This window comes from Myiozetetes cayanensis, unplaced genomic scaffold, assembly GCF_022539395.1.
Source record: "Myiozetetes cayanensis isolate MyiCay16 unplaced genomic scaffold, myiCay2020 scf30, whole genome shotgun sequence".
Classification (NCBI taxonomy): Eukaryota; Metazoa; Chordata; class Aves; order Passeriformes; family Tyrannidae; genus Myiozetetes; species Myiozetetes cayanensis.
The window spans coordinates 2,420,749-2,427,595 of NW_026087522.1; the positions used below are offsets into that span (position 1 = coordinate 2,420,749).

The window sequence follows — 6,847 nt, forward strand, 5'->3', positions numbered from 1 at the left end:
AACTCCACTGGCGTCAATAATGGAGTTTTCACTTACGACCATCGTGGAGTTTGGCCTGGAATGTGAGGGGGAGGAGGAGGATGGGGTTGGTGGTGGCAGCAGCTGACAGGGGAGGGAGCTGGCAGGGTGGGAAGCTGCACTGGCTCAGCTGATGGGCCTGATGCAGAGGCAGTTGGAGGCAGTAAAAAGGGAACAGCTTTGCTGCAGGCTGGGGGGTTGTGTCACGCTCCATCTCCCTCCCAGGTTTGGTTGTTAGTGTCAAATTTAAGGGCCATGCAAATGCTGTTTGGGCCTGGCTCTGTGTGCAGGGCTCAGGGCTTTGTGCAGTAATGAGATTTTTCCGGGCAGCTCAGGAAAAACCCTTTGGAGAACCATCCCTGAGCTCTCCTGCAGGAATGCTGCCGTGGGGTGGGACTGTGGAGCTCCATGGACACAGTTTGGGCTGTGTCCAGACTGGATGTCTGTAGTTGGGGGGATTGGTTCTAGAAGCTAAAATCTGGATCTGTTTTAAGAAACATTTTGCACCCTCAGCTTTTAGAGAAATTACATCACAGGAAGAGATTCTTCAGCCCCCAACCAGCAGTAGGGTCCTTTCCCTAAATCCCCTTCCCAGCTTTGGCTGGCCTTGGCTATCCCAGGAGAGTCACACCCCATTTCTCCTCCACCTCAAGATATGAGGGTTTTTGGTTTTATTTTTTTGGTTTTCCAAAATCCTTGCGTTTCCAGAGGTTTATGTGACCTCCTCTATGCCCTTGGTGTTCCACAATCCCCTGTGGGAGTTCCCCAGTGACAGCAAATCACTCATCTATTTGCCTATTGAGCTACAGATGTACTAAAAATTGGAAGGAGGGTTCTTCAGCCTTTAAATCCTTTCACACCTCTTTGTGTTCCTGCTGTTAAGCTTTTGCTGTGTTAATGCCATCCTGGGTGGGTAATATTTACAGCACCTAAATCAATGTCGAGGACACAGAGAATATTGAAGGATCAACTCTACTTATTTCAAATGCACTTTAATATTTTGATGGCCCGACCAGGGGTTGGGGTGGAATGATAATGAGGAGTTGAACAGTTTTATGATGGTTGGAGAGAACTTTATGGAAGTTGATAAATTCCATCTTGTAGGTTTCAATTTCTCATTCCCTACAGAGAGCTGGGGAGAACACATTGATACTGCCTTTCAAATTGGCTGGATCAGAGGGAACAGCAGCTAAAATCCATTACAACCCAATTACATCCATCAGCTGAAGCTGTGTGCATTCACTCGTGAACATCAGCATTTAATCCATAAAGAGGAACTAATGAGAAATTTGAAAATGGAATCCATGCATCAGTAGCTTTGGAGAGATTTTGCTGGGATTAATGAACTGCCAGAACATTGTCAACACACTGCAAACCTATTCTCTCTAGGTTTGTTTACTGACCAAAGACAGATTAGATTTTGTTGTTCTCCCCATCCTTCAGCCTGGCTTTTGTCTTATGGGCTGTTGCTTTTTCTCTGACATTCTTGGTGCAGGAAGTGCCATTTTATCCACTTGAAGGATCAAACACTGGCTTCTTTCTCATCTTTCTCCCGTGGACGTCTGGCTGGTTGGCTGGATGAGCTCCCACAGCATCTCTGCAGCTCTGCAGGGATCTCTGTTCCAAAAGCCAAGGGTAGACCATGTTTTGCAGCAGAGAAGGGAAGTCAAGACAGCAGCAATTACTCTTTGAACAGTGCTGTGAGAAGCTGGCTGGGAAATTGCTGGTGTTCATTTGTGAGTTCACCCCCAAGCTCCCCGGGTAAAAGGCTGGACTGGCTAATGGATTTCTCTGATTCCCTGGAGCTTCCAGGAGGGCTCTGTCCAAAGGGTGCAGATGAAAACAGGCCCACAGGAAGGCCAGTCTCTCTGATGGCAGCTAAAAGGTGCAGGAACTGCAGAGATCTGGGGGGGGCTGCCAGGTGTGAGCAGGGCAGGAGATTGTCCCTCACCCAGACTGCAAAGGGCAGCAGGAGCAGCTGAGGACTTCTGGATGCAATACTGGGATATCCATCCCTGCCACTTAATGACCCAGCACTGGAACTGTGTTTGTGTTGTAGTTAAAATGCATATTAATTTCCACCTGCCCTGTACCTGGAGGTGCCTCAGGAACACGTTGGTGTTTCAGCCCCAGTCCATGAAAACTTCTCTGGGCTGTTTTGCACGTGGATGCCTCTATCTGTTAAAAAAATAAATCTCCTTTATATTCTGAGCCTTATTCTCCCCTGCTACCCAAGTGGTCTTGTAAGGCTTGATGGCTTAATATTTATTTCTTATTTATTTTGATAGATCTCTGTCATATTCACCAGCTGGATAGAGTTGCTCTGCTTAACAGCAATATAGCAATATTTCCTCCCAGGAATCATTCCTTCCCACTTTAAGCAGCAGAGCTGATCTCCAGGCAGACAGGTCTGACAGGCAGCTCCTCTGAGATCCCCTTTCCAATTGCACTCCTGATGTGGACATGACAGGGAGGAAGGATGCTGGGGAGGGGGCAGGAGGATGGAAAGCTGGAGAGGGACCAGAACAGGCCATCCAGTGTGAATTCTGCCTTCAGCAAGAGGGGATAAAGGATGGGGAAACACAGCAAAGGCAGAGGGGCAGAGAACTTGGATCAGAGCAGGTGGGGCTGGAGCAGAGTGCCACGATGGGGGAGGTCTGAGTGACTCCCTCTGTGACCTGGAACGTGATGTGCTTTGGGTCCCTCTCAGCAGAAGCAAAAACCCCTGTTCCCCTTTCAGCCTCTCTGACTCGAGCAGGTTGCTTCATACCCAAATGCAGTCATTTTCCACCTCCTGGTCTGCAAAGTGTTTGCTCACCAAATGTGACCGACAGACCCTTCCACCGCTCAGGAACCTGCTCTCAAACCTTTCCTTTTGCAGCAATTTCAGCTCAGTTGAATTGGGAACACAAATAAACCACAGCCCCCCTGCAAGGTAATGCTCTGGGACAAAGGCTGAAGAGCAGGGCAGAGAGAGAAGGCAGATGTGAGTCAGGGTAAATGTTTTCACAGCTGCTTTGGACAATTGCACCAGGCCATTTCCTTCTGCCCCCTCCTGGGGTTTTAAGCACGGAGGGTTCTTCCTTCCATTCATCCTTCTTTTTTATCTTCACACTGAACAAAGCACAGGCTGGGAAAATCTCCCAGATGGTGTGTTTGGCTCTGCTCGGCGCTCGAGGCCCTTTGCCCACCGTGTCTCAGCTGGGAGCAGCATCTGCAGGCACCACAGAGCTCTTGATTTGCTGCTTTCCTGGGCTTGCAGCTCCACTCAGGGTGTCAGGGACACCCCACGCCCCCCAGGGCCTTGGGCCAGTGGAAGCAGAGGGGGAAAGGGGGTAATAAAGGAGATGATGGTTCAAATCCAAGCCAGGTGCAGGACCATCTTGCTGTGTTGGCTTGTTCAAGGGGGGTCTTTAGCCATGCTCTGGTGATTGGTGGCAATTCTCCTTGTCCAGGGGCCTTTCTGCTGGAGTCCCCTGGTAAAGAGACTTTATACAGAGGAAACAAACCCGCTGGGAATCAATTCTTGTGCAATAATGTTCCTTAAGCTAAGGGGTTTCAACAGAACCACCCTCACCTGCCTGCATGCAGCTCATCACTCAGAGCCATAAATCATCTGCTGGGCTTCAGCAGAAATCCTTGGAAGAGCTGGGACTGAGTTCTCCCCTAAATGCTCCTTGTCTTTAAAAGGACAATATTCTTTATCATTTCTCATTCACTTTAACTAACTTTGCGAAATAAAAGGGCAGAATCTCGTAGCAAAAAAAATCAATATGCTCGGCCCAACACCCCCTGGTTTCAGCTTTCTGAATGTGTGCTGGTTTTGTCTCAAAGTCGTGGTTCTGCCATAAAACACCTCCATAAATCATATTCCAAGAGCAGGTCTTAACTACCTCCTGTTTTCTTTTCAAATGCCTACTGTTAATCATCCTGACAGCTCTGACACTCGGAATATTGCTGAAGTTTTGAGTGCCACGTGCTGCAGACAGCTGAAAGCTCCACGTGAAAGTAAAAAAAAAAAAGGGAAATATGACACAGAAGTACCGTACACTAAATATATGTACAGGTTAATTAAGAGGTGGAGCCCCTAAGTATGAACAATTTACACACAGATTGCTTGGGGTAGGTGACATAAATGCACATGAGTGACACGGAGATAAAGAGTGACAGACTGAAAGCTTTGCATTAAAACACCCACATGGCAGAGCTCAAAGCATTTTAAAGGTTGGGAAAAAAAAAAAACAAAAACACAACAACAAAACACCCCCCCAAAGCCCGAAGCTGCTGTAGCCAGCTGTGCTCACCTCTCTTGAGTGAATAATGAGTGTTTCCTGGCATGCTTTGAGGTGGGTCAGGCTCCACACGCTGAGTGGTGTCAATAAAGACTTCCAGAAGTTCAGCAGTTGGGGCTCCCATCAGAGGCAGAGCTGGTCCTGCCCCTCCCTCCCAGCCTTTGGGGAAACATTTACCCCGTGGATTCCCTCCAGAATCCCGTGCCAGAGCTCCTGCCTCTCCCAGAGATCATTCCCAGTAAATATTTGCTTCCTGAGTTCAGGTAGAGGCCGATCCCGGCAGCCTGGGAGATAAATTCCCTCCTCAGCTCTCCAAACACTAGGGTGGGGGGGGTTTATTTGTACCTCTGCAAATAAGTTGCTAAAAATAAACTGAGTTATGAAGTCTGCAACTTGGGACCTGAGTGATACTTAAAAGGGTATTTGTTTGGATGGATTTGATGACACAGCTCCAGCCAGGGCTCTTTTGGCAGCACTCTCAGATTGCTCTGAAATCTCTCATCCCTTATAAAGGACAATTTGCCAGCACTCTTTGCCTGCTTGTAGTTCTGGGATTGTGTAGATTTTTTTTCCTTGTTCTTTATGGAAGAACCGCCATAAAAACTGTCCCTGGCACTGCAAATTCAACTGTATTTTCATTTTCCCGCCATTGTTTAAGTATCTTTCAAGTTCTGTGGCCTGAAATAAATCGACTTTGTGGCCTCACTCCTGTTTGCTGTGGCAGGTTTGGCAGCAAACAGCTGCCCACGTTTGGCAGAAGGCATTTGGATTTTCTAGATGGGAAAAAAACAACCCTGGGGGAAAGAGTGAGGAAAATCTCTTCCTTCTGCTCCTCCTTAACACCTCTGTGGGAAGAGCCCAAGTCTAGTCACTGGCCTTGAGGTCAGCTCATGCTTTTGGGTCTGGAAGGTGTCAGGGGGTGTTTGTATCATCTGCTTTCTTTGGCATAACATTACAGTTTTCCCATATTTAATGCTTCTCCTGAGTCCCAGTGGCTTGTGATTGAGTTACTGTCTCCCAGGGCAGTATCTGATCCAGACTAAAAGCATCAAGAGGTGGAGAATCCTCCAGTGGCTTCAGTGGTTTATTTCAATTTTTAATAGCACCTGACACGGGGAAAACACTAATTTATTCCTGCTTCAAGGTGTATAAATCAAGCTTTATTTTTTTCCCCCCCTCTAATATTTTCCCCTGTGAGGGCAGGTTTATAAACAGTGTGATCTCTGCACCCCTGAAGTGCAGCCGTGTCTGTGCCAGGGCTGGCACCAGGCAGGGAAGGCAGCGAGGAACTGCTGTGCTCACCTGGAGTTCCCTTCCCTCCCATCCATGGGTTTTTCCAGCTGGGAAGTCCCCGGGGCTGTGCAATGAAAAGGCTGTTGGAGCACGAGGGGAGGTGAGATCGACACTCCCCCGAAATCCAGGCGGTGAAAACTGCGCCTCGAGGAACACTTTCATGGCAGGGGCTTTTTGCAGCTTTTCCTCCTCCTGTCGGAGTTTTCCAGCTGGGATTTGGCACAAGCCAGGATCTGCTTTTTCCAGCTCCTCCCTGTGGCTGGAACCCATCAACTGTGGCTGGTGAAAACAGGGGAGTTCTGGCTTTGCTGACACCTGCAGAGACACCTGGTGAATCCGACAATTAGTGGGTATTTCCGTGGAGGAGAAACAGGGATTGTGTGATCATTCAGAGAGGAGCTGGTCAGGGTTAAGTAGGAATCTTTGTGGGGGAAAAAAAAAAAAACCAACAAACCAAAACATCACAAATCGTGAAACCTTTGCTGCTTATCTCAGTGGAAGGGAAGGGAAAATTGATTTGAAAACTGTGAGGGACTGTGTTGTTACTGTTGTGTGGGGAAAATTGGTTGTAATTTTACCATGAAGTAAAATTTTACCCCGTGAGCTTTCGATTTGCCTTCACAGAATGCTGAGAACAATGAATGTGTTCCAGAGAGAGGGCTTTTCTTCTGAGAAAAATCCCTTTAATTGGGAAGCACTGAATGAAAACAGGTCATGATCGCTGCGTTCTTGCCTTGCCTTTTTTCCCCCCTCCTCCCTGCCAGACTCCTTTGCACTTCCCAGCTCCACTTTTCTCTTGTTGCCACTTAAATTTCTCATTGCTCAACTTCCCTCTCACCCTGGTACTGCAGGTGAAGGAACGTTCTCATCTGACAGGGCTGGTTAGTGCAAGAAATGAGAGAGACGTGGAAGGGATGGAGGCTCTGATTATACCCCCTGCTATTCTGGCACTTCTCTGCTTCAGAAAAAAAACCCAAACAAAACAAGCCCAGGCTGAACAAAACAAGAAAATGCACGTCCTTGTCTTTTCCAGAAGTTTCAAGACAAATCAAATCCATTTTCCTCCCGAACTTGAACAGCTGAACCACTCACGTTTCTTCTATTCTTGCCACCCCCGCGAGTTTATTTTGAGATGTATTTATTATTAAGGAAATTAGGGAAGGGGGGGGTGGGGAGGAAAGGATCTTTTGGTGATGAAAAGCTGAGATAATTTCTGTTCTCTCTTGTTAATCTCTTTACTGTCT

At 47.7% G+C, this 6,847-nt stretch overlaps 1 long non-coding RNA gene across 1 annotated transcript; it reads right to left on the reverse strand.

Moving 5' to 3' along the window:
- Positions 1-994: 994 nt before the first annotated feature.
- On the reverse strand, positions 995-4,461 carry LOC126645522 (uncharacterized). Its single transcript, XR_007630132.1, has 3 exons — positions 4,323-4,461; positions 2,112-2,196; positions 995-1,635 (listed from the first exon to the last, which is right to left on the reverse strand). It is a non-coding gene; the product is annotated as an uncharacterized LOC126645522 (long non-coding RNA).
- Between the last annotated feature and the right edge of the window lie 2,386 nt (positions 4,462-6,847).